The sequence below is a fragment of the Uloborus diversus genome, chromosome 8 (assembly GCF_026930045.1).
Source record: "Uloborus diversus isolate 005 chromosome 8, Udiv.v.3.1, whole genome shotgun sequence".
Classification (NCBI taxonomy): domain Eukaryota; kingdom Metazoa; phylum Arthropoda; class Arachnida; order Araneae; family Uloboridae; genus Uloborus; species Uloborus diversus.
Window position 1 is genome coordinate 93121752 of NC_072738.1, and position 13023 is coordinate 93134774.

General features: G+C 32.7%; 1 protein-coding gene across 1 annotated transcript in view; it reads left to right on the forward strand.

Moving 5' to 3' along the window:
- LOC129227645 (connectin-like) overlaps positions 1-13023 on the forward strand; it is a 120495-nt gene that overhangs the window by 678 nt on the left and 106794 nt on the right. The window lies entirely within an intron of this gene.

Consider the following 13023-nt stretch of genomic DNA (forward strand, 5'->3'; position numbering starts at 1 on the left):
ATTAATGAATAAGTTATTAAAAATGTCAAATTTTAATGACTCTAATTTGTTTGTGGATTTTCAGCTTAACTTTTTTTTGCTCTTCTTTTCATTAATAACTTTGTTTTCGATGGAGAGGATAGGGTGCTAAACTTACTTGATGCTTAGTAATTAACATTTTTTACGTTATTATTGATTAAATGACCTCTCAGAAATTCGAGACGCAACCTCAAAAATCGGGACCACAGTAGACTCATTTTTTCAAATTTAAAGCTCCATTTTACTTTTCATGCCATAATAACTTGGGAAAAATATAAAACCCATACTTATTAAGTAACATCCTTTCCTTAAATACGTGAGTCAATTTTTCCTTATTTTTTTGATCGATCGTTAATTTTAAGCGTGAAAAAGTAGAGGGACAAAGCCGAATAGTTTTACCCCTCCTCCCCTGATTCTGTACGAACTACCTATGGCCAGAACACATACAAAATTAGAGTATATTAAATCTTTTTAGACTACAATGAGACCCCGCGGAAAATGGAGGAAAATTACAAAGTATTGTTGTTGTCATTCATGGGCGGATTTATGGGGGGTCAGAGGGGGGCAATGCCCCCCCCCAGTTTTGGGAGGACTTTATGTAATAACAATACATCTTCCAAAAATTTAAAAAAAAAACATTATTTTTCTTTTTTGACTAGTTCAGAAGGGCATGGGTGTACTTATAGGGGGGGGGCATAGAGGGCAATGCCCCTCAGTTTTGGGAGGACTTTAAATAGTAACAACACATCTTCCAAAATCTTTATAAAAAAAATTATCATTTTTTTCTTTTTTGAGTACATAGTGCAATGAAAATGAAGAGAATAGCGAATGATGGGAGAAAAGAAAAAAATAACATTAAATACAAATAGTACAGCTGACACTGGGGTGCTGAAAATATGCCTAAATTCACTATTTTGGTCTGAAAACCATTTGGGCAAGTATATGATTATGAATGAAAATACAGGCTAAACGAGCTATGCATTCAGCTGCAACACTTATAATAATTGACGATTATTTTTAAATTAGAACCTCTAAAACAAAGGCAATCCCCCGTTCTACTTGTTATGATTTGTTTTCTTTCTTTTCAGAATGTTTATTTTCAATTTGCATGACTTCAAAAACTAGATATTTTGTGTTGTTACAGACGAAAGATTTTGAAGAACCTTCTGGATTCACACGTTCAGATTGGTAAAATTGTAAAAATCCTTTAACCGTAAAAAACTGATGAATTTTCGTAAAAATTACAAAAATCTGCAGGTAAGAGGGAATTACATATAGGGCTGGATTTGCCTTTAAGATAAACAAGCTACAGCTTCGGGCCATTGCTTTGAAGTGGATCCGTAACTCGCAAAAAATTGCATGATTTGTTCCTTAAAAAATGGAAAGTGCTTGAAAAAACTAATTTCATCTTCAAGTGCTTGAAAACCGTGAATATTTGGAAACGTGTGGCTACAAACCTTAAATTTTAAAATTTCTAACAAATGGTAGGGGGAGGAATGCCAAAATATGTCAAATTCAGCACCTTGCTACATCCTGCATCAAAAGTGTAAAAATCATGGTTCTTACCGTTTGTAACATATTACTTGAAATAACTTTTTGTGACTCACATGTTTTATATTTTGCTATTTATTTAATCAATTTGTGGTATTTTGGGAATTCTTTTGTATTGATTGCTTTTATCTTGCTTCTACTGCATATTTTAAATCTGTTTAGCCCAGAAAAAAATGATACATTACCTCTATTCCTTTTTGTTTCTTGCGCTGCTTATAATTTAAAAAAAAAAGGTTGTTGTAATGAGAAAATTCTATAGTTTATTTTTTCTTTTAAACTTAAAATAGCTGTTTTTTTTAATTTTTTTTACTGTTTGAATAATACTGTGCAACTGTATAATCTAGTACTCAATTTCAGAGACTGGAAAGTGCAAATGAGGTGCCTTAAATCATTAAATGTTCCAAAATCTTTGAAAAGGTTTGGCACAGCATAGCCTACTAGGGCTCTTTTGTCAAAACACCAAATGTAACCAACCAAACCTTGAAAATAATTAGACAAGTCTTTGAGACTCCTAAGCAAAGTGTGCTTCTATTTTATTAACCGACTTCAAAAAGGAGGCGGTTATCAGTTCATACCGTATGTATGTTTTTTTTTTTTTGTTTGTCCACTCACAGCGTCTCACCTAGTGAACCGATTTTGATGATTCTTTTTTTAATGGATAGGGGATGGCTCAACTTAGGTCCCATTACTTTGTTTGACCATATTTGTCTTTTAGAAAAAAAAGTTATGGGCAAAAAACAATAAGTTTCATGCAATTTCCCTATTAAATGATTAAATTTAAAACCCATTGTTATGAAAGTTTGGTGCCATTTGACAGTAACATTAATAGTAATTGTAATGATAATTTTGAATGAAGGCTTCTCTGAAGCAAGCATCAAGTTTCTTCAGGGGGATATTTCGATAATAATCGGGAATCTGGCGCTGTAGTCTCATTTTTGGCGTAAATAATTTTGTTTTGGTAACCTTGCTGATTTATAGTAACCCTACGTGAATTATCGAAATCTTCCCTTCTTCAGTGCTATTGCTCCATAGTGGGGGTAAACCTAGCCTGGAAGCGAGGTGATGCAGTGATTAGGATCTGCTTAGCCTTCACAATGCTGCCATTAGGTTTGCCTCAACTACAGTAGTAATTTTTTTCGTTATCATCTATGCCAATAACAAATGATGGGGGCTAAGTAAGAAAATACAGAATTGCATCATGAGCAACTTAAATGCTGTGAAATGTAAATTAGTTAGGAAAAACGTAATACTTAAATGGTTATAATTAAATTAACTACACATTAATTCCAAAGAGGAACAAAAATAAGTTTTTAGTGCCAATCGTTTCAAGTTTAACGCGTGTTTATAGTTTTTTTTTTAGTATGGAGCATTTTTATGAAAAAAATAAGGTGAAGTATCGTGGTGGTAACTTCTTACTATTTCAGAAATACCTACATTTACACTAAAAAGAAAGAAATAAAAAAATTTTGGAAAAAAAAATAGAACCGACTTCAAATTTGCTCTAAAAAGTGAAAAATAAGTTTATTCTTTAAACACCATCGATAATGCTTTTAAACATAATTTTTGAAGTTGGCGCAAAAACGATAGATAAAATCATGCACAGCCATTACTCAACTACAACTATAAATTTAACCAGGCCCAGTTTCTTCACTATCACATAAAATATCCATTGATGACAACATATTTGAATAACGATATAAATGTTTCGTTCGTAACTTTGGATGCTTTTCTGAAAAAAATATGAACGAAGCATGGTTACACTGGATTTTATGTTTAGTTTTTGCGCCAACTTCAAAAATTATGTTTAAAAGCATTATCGATGGTGTTTAAAGAATAAAATTATTTTTCACTTTTTAGAGCAAATTTGAAGTCGGTTCTATTTTTTTTTCCAAAATTTTTTTTTTTGTATTAAGTGTATACATTATGAATTGTTCAATAAGTAATACTAGTCGACCCGTGCGGAACTCCGCACTGTACTTCGAATCGTTTCATAACACATTTCGCTCTTTAAAAATTTCAAAGAAAGAATATTATGAAGAAAAACCGAAAAAAAGAAAACGGAAAAAAGTAAGCGCACAAGAGAAGGCATGTAATTTGAAGACAACAGTAACAAAACCTCGTTAAATACAACGTTGTGATAATTTGATCATCCCCTTTTGGTTGTACGTATTTTCAATGCAAATATAAATATCATTAAAAGTGTGGCTGAATGACTCGTGAAAATCAGTAATTTTGCATGTGAAAAAACAGGTTGTGGCAAATACAGTACTGCCCATGTGAGTATCTGACAAAAAAAAAAGAAACATTAAAGAGATATTTAGTGGCACGGATTCGAACTGGCGCCATTCTGATTAACAGTACGACGCTCCAACAAACCTAGCAACTGTGCCTTCCTTTTCGAATGCTATACATTGAAGGAATGCGTAATAAAACACAGTAAAAGTTTTTCGCCGAAAAAAATATAATAAGATCATGCGTCTATGTTTTGTCAATAGCCGGCATGATACGATTTAAAATTATTCGTAAAACATGGAATTTGATTACAGAATGAGGAAGATCTCACGTAGCGATTGAAACAAACATTCTAGAGAAATAATAAATTCGGTTGGAAAAATAAGTGTTTTTATTTTTGAATATTCAACAATTTTCCATAGCAGGATTCTTTAACCTGTACGGCTTAAAAGCCCACACTTGTTTTTCTTTTAAACGAACACTTAAATTTCAAAACCAAAACCATTTGAACTGTGTCCGTTTTTTAAGTGTAATTTTTCGAGCGTAGACAAAAGGTTTTTTTTTTTTTTTTCAGCCGAAAGCAGAGGAGTAGAAAATGATTTCTTACTAATGAAGTTGATAATAATTTTAATGTTTTATATCGTATTCGAATGTATAATTAAAGATTTACTGGTTGAAACTCGTAGTTTTAATTGGCGTAGTATTTTTTCATTTATACAAAAGTTCGAACACTGCTATTAGAAAAATCTACATTTCAGCATATAATGAAAATGTTTTTCTGCACAAAAAGGATTCCTTTGAAGTATATCTAATACTTTTTTATGCTTGCATTGTGCTCAGTGGTCTGGACGGAGTCAAAGCTTAAAAAAAAGGGAAGAACACCCTTCGATTAGCAGTCAACTTATCTGAATGATAACTGTAGCCTGCATAAAGGAGTCGAAACACCAAATAGCATTCCCACTGCATTTATTTTATTACGTGTGTTATCTGTTGTATGTTATGAGTACATGTAATGCGTAATAATACTGTAAATTTGCTATTATCTCGGACAGCCCGAACTGGCCCGAAGTTCAGACAGTTTATAGCCGAACGCTCTACCGAAAAAAAATCCCACAGGTAATCTTAAATTTTTTTTCTTGCCGAGAAGTGTTTTTATTTTTAAGAATTTTTACAATTTGTTATCGCAGGCTGTTTGAACCGTTATGACTTAGATGGCAGCACGTGTTCATCATTTAACAGCACGGTTAAAATACAAAATAATTTGAACTAAGTTCTTTTTTAAGCGTAACTTTTCAAATGTAGTAAAAATGTGATACGCTATTTGTTTTTTTGCAAAAAGAAGAAAAATATATATCTACCCTTTAAATTGAGGTAGTATTTTTTTTATTTGTACAAAGAGTCAAAAACTCATTAGAAGAATCTATATTTCAACATTGGATTTATTATGTTTTACTGAACAAAAAACAATTCCAATGTAGTATGAAATCTTAAACCTGATACTTATATTTTCGCTTACATTATGCTTTAATTTTCTTCCGGGAGCCAAAGCTTAAAAAAGAAAAACCTTACAATTGAGTATCAATTTAGCTTCGTGTTGCATCAAGTTTTCATAACAGCTAGGAGCGTTTCTACCTCATGTATTCCCTCATATTCGTTATTCATTATTCATGTAATGCGCGATATTTTTCTAATTTTTTGATGCAGATTGTCCGGACGTGGGCCCGAACACGCATTCTCCTGGTTACCAGTCGAACGCTCTGCCGATCAAGCTATTCAGCTCTATCGACAACAGTGCAAGTTAAAGTTATAAATTTAACCGAAAACCTCATTTTGGTTCTTTAAAACAGGTTTTTTTGCTCGAAAAAACAATTTTTAGACCGTGGGTCTATTTTTCGTCAGTAGCCTGTACGATAAGCTTTAAAATAAGGTGTAAATCAAAGAAATCGATCAAGAATTGAGGAAAATCTCGCGTAGAAACCAAAAACAGGCTACAGAAATAATATATAAGGATAAGATCATGCATCTGTGTTTTGTCATTAACCAGCATGATACGATTTAAAATTATTCGCAAAGCATGGAATTTGATTAAAGAATGACGAAGATCTCACGTAGCGATTGAAACAAACATTCTAGAGAAGTAATAAATTTGATTGAAAATAAGTGTTTTTATCTTTGAATATTGAACTATTTCACATAGAAGGTTGCTTTAACCGTTACGGCTTAAATGCCCTCACATTTTTCTCTTTTAATCGAACACTTAAAATTCAAAACCAAAACCAGTTGAACTGAGTCCGTTCTTAAGTGTAATTTTTCGAACGTAGACAAAACGTATTTTTTTTCTTCAGCAGAAAGCAGAGGAGTAGAAAATAATTTCTTGCTAATGAAGTTGATAATACTTTTAATGCTTTATATCTTATTCGCGCGAATAAAAAATTAAAGGTTTACTGAGTGAAATTTGTAGTTTTAATCGGGCGTAGTATTTTTTCATTTGTACAAAAGGTCGAACACTGCTATTAGAAACATCTACATTTTAGCATACAATAAAAATGTTTTTCTGCACAAAAAGGATTTCTTTAGGTAAATCTAATACTTTTTTATGCTTACATTATGTTGAGTGGTCTCGATGTAGTCAGAGAACACAATTCGATTAACAATCAACTTATCCGAATGATAACTGTAGCCTGCATAAAGGAGTCGAAACACCAAGTAGCATTCCCACTGCATTTATTTTATTAGGTGTGTATGTTATGAGCACATGTAATGCGTAATACTAATATAAATTTGATATTATGTCGGACAGCATAAGCTTGCCCGAAGTTCAAATAGTTTATAGCCGAACGCTCTACCGAAAAAAACTTATCAATTAAACCGAACAACTAAGTCCAGTGCTGTTAAGCTTTATTAAAATATGAACACACGCACAGGCTTTTTTTTTTTTTTTTTTGCCGAAAGCGACGTAAAAAATTGAAAACTGCATTAGAACTTTGCTTTAAAAAATGCATAAGAACTACAGGCAGCATCAAGGTTTTGAAACAGCAAGAGGCGATTTCGAAAACTTGAATTTTCGACCGTAAGTCTTTTTTTCGTCATTGGCCAGCCTGATAAGTTTTAAAATGAGAGGGGATTAATATATAAGATAAGATATTGAAGAAAAATGTTTTTATTTGTGAAAATTTTTACAATTTGTTATCGCAGGCTGCTTAAACCGTTATAACTTAGATGGCAGCACGTGTTCATCATTTAACAGCACGGTTAAAATACAAAATAAATTGAACTATGCTTTCGAATGTAGTAAAAATGTGATAAGCTATTTGTTTTTTAGCAAAAAGAAGAAAAAATATATATTTTACCCTTCAAATTGAGGTAGTATTTTATTTATTTGTACAAAGAGTCAAAAACTCATTAGAAGAATATATATTTCAATATACGATTTATTATTTTTTTTCTGAACAAAAAACAATTCTATTGTAGTCTGAAATCTTAAACCTGTTACTTATATTTTCGCTTACATTATGCTTTAATTTTCTTTCCAGAGCCAAAGCTTCAAAAAAAAAAAAAAAAAAAAAAAAAAAAAAAAAAAAAAAAAAAAAAAAACACGTGCAATTTCGAAGTAATTTAGCACAAAATCACTGCATGTTTTCATATCAGCAAGGAGCATTTCCTTCTCATTTATTCTATTCCTTCATAGTTGTTATTCATTTAATTCAGTGTTCATGTAATGCGCGATATTTCTCTAATTTTTTTGTTGCAGATTGTTCGGACGTGGGCCCGAACACGTAATCTTCTGGTTACGAAGAGAACGCTCTGCCGATCAAGCTACTCCGCTCTGTCGGTCATAGCGCAAATTAAAGTTATAAGTTTGACCGAAAACCTTATTCTGGTTCTTTAAAACAGGTTTTTCGGCTAAAAGAAACAATTTTCAGACCTTGGGTCTATTTTTCGTCAGTAGCCAGCACCATAAGCTATAAAATAAGCCGTAAATCAAAGAAATCGATCAAGAATTGAGGGAAATTTGGCGTAGAAACCAAAAACAGGCTACAGAAATAATATATAAGGATGTTACTCTCATGTTACATATTTTCTAAATCTGTACAGCATTTCTTTTAAAGTATTAACTTACATCACAAAGCACATTTAAATCATAAATCTTTTTTAGAAAAGTTATTTGTCTATTTTTTCCCCGAGATTTTTGTCTGTCCAATTAACCCTTATAATGCTTCAAAATGCAGAATTTTACATCCATTTTACAAAATTTCCTCCGGGGGAGAAACCCCCGGACCTCTAAAATTGGAGATATTCTATATCCTATTTAAAAGGGAGCCTTGCGTCACTCTCTTGATACCAGTCACCTCTTTTAAGGTCAATTCAAAAAGGACAGCATGAAAACACACATTAATGAAAACGACACACACACACACACAAAAGTAAAGCATAGCCTTATGCATCACAGGAAAACAGACCAAAACATGGGGGGGGGGGGGGGACAATTTAAAATGTTGCTGGAAAAAAAGAATCCTGCCCCCCCCCCCCAGGAACTCAGTCTTAAATCCGCCTATGTTGTCATTACTTATATGATTATTTAATTGATACGAAGTTTACATCTCTTTTTTGAAAATCAATCTCTGGCTGTTTGCGTGCAAATTTGCAGTTATTCGCAATACTGAACGAAGAGTCCAAAATATATTTTTCACCTCGAAGCAAGGGCGCCCATATATTAGGGGATGGAGGGGGGGGGGCTCGACCCCCCCCCCGTTAGAAATTAGAACTTTCTTGCTTTTGGTACTTATTTATTTGAAAAATAGTAAAGACATTTTTTCTTCAGCCATTAATGAATAAGTTATTAAAAATGTCAAATTTTAATGACTCTAATCTGTCTTGAAATCGGTTTCCATGGGGAAAATATCTGAGCCCCCTCTTACAATTTTGCATATGGGCGCCCTTAACTCGAAGAGCATAACTTCGGGCCTCATGGATCAGCTTCGGGGGTCTAAGTTTGGACACCACTGGGGTAGGGTATTGAGAGGACACATCATATGTTGGGGTTCAGATCCGGGTTTTCATTAGAAAATCTGTGAGACGGAGTCAAGGGCGCCCATATAGGGGGCAAGTGGGGTTTCAAACCCCCACCCCCTTAGAAATTAGAACTTTCTTGCTTTTAGTACTTTTTTCTTTGCAAAAATGTAAAAACATTTCTTCTCCAGCCATTAATGAATAAGTTATTAAAGATGTCAAATTTTAATAAATCTAATCTGTACTGAAATTGGTTTTCATGGGGAAAATATCCTGCTAATCCATCGAGAAAGTATCTGGGCCCCCCTTAAACTTTTGCATATGGGCGCCCATGGATGGAGTGTTTACACTTGTTAACAACTAGATGCGTTGCCCGGCTTTGCACGGTCTACCTTGAAAATAAAAATTGTGTCAAGTGACGTATATTTAACAATCAGGCTTAAATAAAAGAAAAGAAGGAAAAAAAAAAGTCGTGCAAAATTTCTCTTCCAAACAATGACGACAGATATTAAAATACTTTTAAGAAATTAAAATGAGAAATGTGGATTTAAAAAGCGTAACCATGGAAACGCAAAATAAAATAATTTTTAGAAATTAAAATGATAAAGAATGAAAGGAACAATGGATTCAAAAAGCGTAACTGTGGAAACGCAAAATACAATGGTTGACAACTTGAATAGAGATGAGATTTTTTTAACTTGATTTAAAACGGCTTTTAACTTTTTTTCCTTTGGAGGTAGAAGCTTAGTTTTTCGACCAAAGGTCGAGAAAGATCTGAAGTAAAAAATGTTTCCTTTACCAATGGTGTCGAAAAGGAAACTGTGAGACAATTCCTTCACTTTTTTTATTGTTAAGTTTAATGAAGAAACTAGTGCCTAAATTTCAGCTAAGCTTTAAAAAAATCGATCTAAAGACGCGAATAACCCCCGCCGTAATTAAGTTAGACAGTTAGAGCGTTGAAACAAATTGTGTAGACGCGGAAAATTCTACCCTTTCCAACGATATATAATATATGTGCAAGTAGTTTTTCACCCTCATACTAGGAAATTTATGTGAAAATTGGGCTTAAATTGGAATAAAAAAAGAACTATTTATTATTAATGTTTTTCGAACTTGTCGGTGCCGAAAAAAAGATAATCTGAAAGTTTCAGCGAAATTGACCGGGTAGTTTTCAAGTTTTGCACGTTCACACTGGCTGAACTTTTGTAGTTTTTAAAAAATCCAAAGAATTCTAAATTAAATTTTGAGTCATAAAACCTACGGGAATTTTTCCACTTTAAAATTTTTTTATTTTAAACCTGATTGTTGAACATGAATATGCTTCACTTGACACAACTTTTATTTTCTAGATAGACCGTGCGTACAACGCAGCTAGTTAGGCTGCATTTTGATTTTATTGGATTTTTTTTTTTTTTTACCAATTACTTATTGCCTTTTGTACTCTTTAAGCTTTAAGGCTTTTGTGCTTTTGAAGAAGGTCATTCATTTATTTTTTAGGTAGCGATTAATTGCTTTTGCAATTCCCTTTTTTTGTTTAGTAGCCCGGTGACAGGTGGTAACCTCTAATATAAATTTGTCCTATAATACAAGGCATACAAATAGCACAAGATAGTTGTTAAATTATTTCGTCCAAGGATAGAGTGGAATTGAACTTTTGTACTTGGGGGCCATTTATTAATTACGTAAGGGTCCCGAGGGGGAGGGGGGTTGAAAAAATCTCTACAAACCCTTACTTGAGGGGAGGGGGGGGGGGGGTCAAACCCATTCTTACGTATTATTTTCCAAGTTGATATTATGTATTAGAAATCGCGCGGTCAAGTGGTTTGGCAGGAATCATATTTCATTTGCGTCTGGAAGGTAAAAAACATATTAGCACGAGCTCTTTTTTATTTGTTTCACAAAGAAGGAATTAGCGTAAAATAATAATAAAAGTATTTTTAATTAGTATCGCATCATATACAAAAAAAAGTCGAAAAAAATTTCAGTCTAGATTTTAGGAAAAATTTCTTTACACAAAAAGGTTAAATTTAATAATAGGAAATTTGACAGCGATTCCAGTGATGTAAGATTCGTTATTTTTGAAAACCGAAATGGAATCTTACGTAAGAATGGGGGGAGAAGGGGAGGAGAGCGGCAGATTTTAGGGGCGGAAAATTTCGAAATTGAAACATTTTTTATAAGTATGCATAACTGTTTTAGCGCCATAAGATTCATTGCTTCAATGCTAAAAAATAATTTGTAGTGTGTACCAGTGCTTGTATATGCAAAACCCAGTTTAGAATTTAATTAGAAACTGACTTTAGTTTTAACTAGGCTTGCCAGACGTCCCAATTTTTACCGAGACAGTCCCGGATTTCAGAAAAAACTCCGGTGTCTCGGCCGGTTAACTACAAGTCCCGGAAAATGATAAATTTGATAAAATATGACCAAAAAAAGTGAAAAAAAAAATGAAATAAACTGCAGGGTTAATTAGGATAGTCAAGTTGCCATTTGCAATATTAACATGCATTTTTTTTTATTGGATTAGCTTGTGAAGATTTTTACAACAAGATTAAAAACTGTCTAAACGTTCTGGCCAATTGAAATTACATGAAAATATATTTCAATTTTTTATTCCTCATTCAAATAGTTTCTACTTACTTAAGTAAGAAATAAAATATTTGAATTTTTATTTGCTTGTTTCATGGGTTTTGGTTCACCTCTGGTTTTGGTTCATAGTTAGTAACCATTTATTCATAGCGTTGAGAAGAAACTACTAACTAAAATAATAATCTAAAAACCAACCAAGAAAGTGCATCCTTCTGAAATCTTGCGAAACGTGGGGGGACCACTTCTGATGTCCCGGTTGAACATTTCAGAAATCTGGCAAGTCTAGTTATAAGCAATTTAATGTTTTTATTTTGTAAATATACTATTATTTTGTATTTTTATTCTTATTATTATTAATCAACTAGCTTTTACCCGCGGCTTCGCTCACGTTGATGCAGTTTTATCAATCGATTCAAATTAACGGTCAACACAGGCAGAGGTCATATAGTTACCAAAAAAAAAGTTTGTCTCCAGTTTCGCTAACATTTCAAATTGCCTGCCCTTTTAAATGTATCAAAAGTAAAAAGTAAAGGTACAGCCATTACAAAAAGTAAATTTTGTAATGGCTGTAGCGCCAAAATTTTTGAACACTCGTCCCGAACATGTTATAACTCTTCCTATCAAATAAGTTTCAAAATGTCATTTTGTTTAGTTTCATTTTATATTTTTGCAATTAAAAACAGCGTTAAAATGTAAAATAATGCAAATCCATTATTAATCGCCAAAGGACCAAAGTACCATACATTCGCCAGAGACTTGCCAAGTTTATGAAACTGCGTAAAATGTTTGGTTAATCTATGTTCATAAGATATGATTTTTAATTCCGAACAGAAGATGCTATAAAGAAAATGTCTGCATGTATTTGGCCGTTCCTGGCGAAAAAAAATCTTTGTTCGACAATAACTGGGGGTAGGGGGGCAGACTCTATTTCATAACTTTATTTAGTTACCAGATAATTCTACGTAGCAAAAATACCCGGTGTTTCCTGGGTCTGTAATAATTATGAGAAACAATCACTTGTTTTATTCGTTCTCTGCTGTAACTGAAATAATTCAAAACACACCGCTTTGACGTGATTGAAAATAGAGCTTCTTCCTAACCCATAAAAGTAAAATGGCAATAAGTATGAAGAACAAAATAGTACTCTTTTAGAAACAAAAAAACGATACTTAAGCATATACAAATTTGAGGAATTTCCAAAATATGAAATTAAACTTCACTTGTTTAAGAAAAATTTTTTTTTCGAACATAGTCTAAAACCTTCTCTATATTGCTATTGAAGTACAAACTTTTAAAAACGTAGCCGCCCGTAATCCCTTACTGCGATTTAAAATGTTATTAAATTTGCATTAATCGTATTGGGATACCTTATATGAGGCTCCCTCTCCCTACTTTGTAAAACTGTGTGTTACTAATTTTTATCGAAGAGATAGTGTCGCCAAATACTGAGATACTTCAGATGATTATAAAATGTTGCTACCCGACACGTTTCCAATAAATAGTAAAAATTTGGCAAGTGTTTGAAATTGTGCACAAAGACAAATTAATGGAAGTTTGTGTGCTGTTTATGGATTTGCTTGATTTAGTTGGCGAATTATTTTACGTGTTAACAAAATTAAAGAA